At 38.5% G+C, this 3,210-nt stretch overlaps 1 pseudogene; it reads right to left on the reverse strand.

Annotated features, from left to right (window-relative positions):
* Positions 1-571: 571 nt before the first annotated feature.
* On the reverse strand, positions 572-1,864 carry LOC104969030 (bcl-2-like protein 1; annotated as a pseudogene).
* Between the last annotated feature and the right edge of the window lie 1,346 nt (positions 1,865-3,210).

Below are 3,210 nucleotides of genomic sequence, written 5' to 3' on the forward strand. Positions count from 1 at the left end.
ACTGCGTGCAGCTCTGTTAGTTCCTGTTTTCCAGGAACTGATAAGGAACCGAGGGCCCTTGAGAACCAGAAAACAACATATAGGCTTCCTTAAAATTAAACGTTCCCTGACAATTCCCCCCTTTTTTATTATTTTTGTGAAAAAGGCCCTGACCAATTGAATTTGTTTAGTGGAAACAATTTATGTTGAAAGGCATCCTTATGCAACAAATATAATTACCAGGACAATTACCAATGTTACAGCATCAGACCCAATACTATGAGTAATACTTTGGAACCATCTTTGAGGATCTAGCCCAGATAATTGATCAGCTAGCTATTCAGCTAAAGTTTCCAAATTATTGAAAGAGGGAAGACTTTTAGAGAAGGTTTCAAAGATGTTCTTTTGCAATAATTGTACATTTAGGGAAGCATTATCATGTATGTCTTGCAAGTGAAATTTAATTTGTTCCCAGTTGTAAGCACTATAGTTGAACTGAACAGGAGTGATACAAAATTGTGTAGAATTCAAATCACATTTTAGTATTACTTGTTTTTGTAAATCTATTAATGGATCTCTCACTCATTGGATGGCTGTTTTTAGTTCTTGTATTTCATCTTAAATTTCCTTATCTGAGCCTGAGTGGCCCACATGAGCATCTTTGGTCCAATTTTGAATAAAGTTTTGTGTTTGAATTTAGGTTTGTAAAGTGATGTCTGCAACAACCGCAGTAATGCAAATTGCTATTAATCCCAAAATGCCAAGACTTAACCATCAAATGAATTGTTTAGATCGCCAGAATAATTTAGTGAGTAGCTGGGAGGCAAGTCCTGCCATGGGACCCTCTTTCCAGGGATTCATTTTTCAAAGAAACAGAGGAATTAAGACAAGTATACATTTTGTAATCTATACAAGTCACAAAGCGTAGAGTCTTATTAAATTGTAAGTTCTCTATAGCTATAACAAAAGGAAGAGGAACACAAGCTTGTATAAAATATGAGTGATTATAATGAAAGGAATGGTTACTATGAGTTGAGTAGCAAGCCCAGCAGAGCTGTACCAGCCGAAGTCATGCCCGTCAGGGACCAGCTGTTGAAGCGCTCCTGGCCCTTTTGGCTCTCGGTGGTTGTATTGTTTTCACAGAGTTTCACAGAAGTGTCCCAGCCGCCGTTCTCCTGGATCCAAGACTCTAGGTGGTCATTTAGGTAGGTGGCCATCCAAGTTGTGCTTTGACTCACCAATACTTGTGTCTCCTTGTCTATGCTTTCCATGCATAGTGCCCCACCGAAGGAAAAAAAGGCCACAATGCGACCCCAGTTCACCCCGTCCTGGAGGAGTTCATACATCATCTGTTCAAAGCTCTGATATGCTGTCCCCGGGGTGATGTGGAGCTGGGATGTCTGGTCGCTGAATGCCTGTTGCTACCTCAGTTCAAACTCATTGCCTGCCTCCCTCAGGGCTTGCTTTTCTGTTGTCACGGGGATCACTTTCCAGGCGTCCAAGCTTCTGCTGTGGCCAGTGGCTCCATTCACCACAGGGCTATCCTCCAGGTGCCAAGATGGGTTGTCATTGATGGCATTGGGGTTTCCATATCTGATTTTGTCCCTTCCGAGGCCTCAGTTCTGTTCTCTTCCACATCATTAAATCGACTCCAGCTGTATCCTTTCTGGGAAAGCTTGTAAGAGAGAAAGTCAACCACCAGCCGTCGGTTGCTCTGAGACATTTTCATAATAAAGATGGGTTTCACCAGTCTATTGTCTAAAATACCTGTAGTAAAAAAGGGGGTTATGTATATAGGTCCAATAAATATGATTAACTAATTCAGCTTGAGTGGGGGAAGCAAAGCAAGCATAGCAACAAAAATATTTCTGGAGGCATTCCCTGTTGAGAAACCAGATTTTTAGCTTGATTGGTAAGGGTTTTTGTTTATCCCTAGGTAAGGAGATCATAAGGTCGATGACATTGAGGGTGGTGTTTCTTGCAGGTTTTTTAGAGTCACATGGCTTGTATTGGAATTTTTTTCTTCCCGGGAATTTAGCCATTTTTTCCCTCTATTTTGAACACCAGATGCTCCCCTGGGGCAGATTTTTCAAAGAGAAAGCCAACTGATTTCGTTGGATCTATCTGGAGAAATACAAGCATACCCCTTTCCCTGTAAGATAAATTTCCTAGATTTCTATTGTTTAGTTAGCCCATCTTGATACCAACCAGGCAGAGGAAGAGAAGTGTCTTTCAATTCTAAGAAATGTTTTTCTGCTTATGTCAAGATACCTCCTTGTGATAAGTTTTAAAAAATTTAAAACAAATAAAGCTGTATTAACAATAGTTATAGGATTAAAGAATATCTTGCGTTTGGAATCTAGTGAAGTCTGCTCTGGATAGAGAAGATAGAATTGTTCCTGTGTATTCCTCCTTTTTTAATGTTTTTATTTGTAGTTTCAGTGTGTGAAATGGGGGAGGTGTTGTCCCTAATAATAGATTGTAATTCAAGAAAAAGTTGTTGAATACTAGATTGATTAGAATTTATGGTAGAAGTTTTTATATTTTTTAAATACAAAAACCGAATATGAGGAGTCAGAAATTATATTGATAGGATAAGGATGTAGGTGAATAACCTGAATAAGAGCATATAATTTATTTTGTTGAATAGAATGAAATTTAGTATAAAAGACTTTATATTTTTTGAGAGACCAAAATGAGGCTTTGGTGTTTTTAGTCGCATCTATATAGAAAACATCAGCTTGAGGTATAGGTTGTGATGCAACAATGTGAGAGATAATAAATGTAATATTTTTGAAGAAATTTCAAAGTTTATTAGAGGGATAATGAAATGAAATTTTAAAAAAATAGTCTGAGAAGGCTATTTGGAAATTGGTAGAAGTTTGTAATGTATTTTTAAATTCAGCTTTATTAATAGGCAATATAATTTGGTGAAGATAGGAGCCAATTAAAGTCTTAGTTATATATTTTTTGTTGATAATTATTAGAGCAATCAAATCAAGATAGGGCGTAAGTGACTTTGTCTCTTCAAAATGGGTATGCTGCTGCTGCTAAGTTGCTTCAGTCGTATCCGACTCTGTGCGACCCCATAGATGGCAGCCCACTAGGCTCCTCTGTCCCTGGGATTCTCCAGGCAAGAATACTGGAGTGGGTTGCCATTTCCTTCTCCAATGCACGAAAGTGAAAAGTGAAAGTGCAGTCGCTCAGTCATGCCCGACTCTTAGTGACCCC

This window comes from Bos taurus, chromosome 7 (assembly GCF_002263795.3).
Source record: "Bos taurus isolate L1 Dominette 01449 registration number 42190680 breed Hereford chromosome 7, ARS-UCD2.0, whole genome shotgun sequence".
NCBI classification, from domain to species: domain Eukaryota; kingdom Metazoa; phylum Chordata; class Mammalia; order Artiodactyla; family Bovidae; genus Bos; species Bos taurus.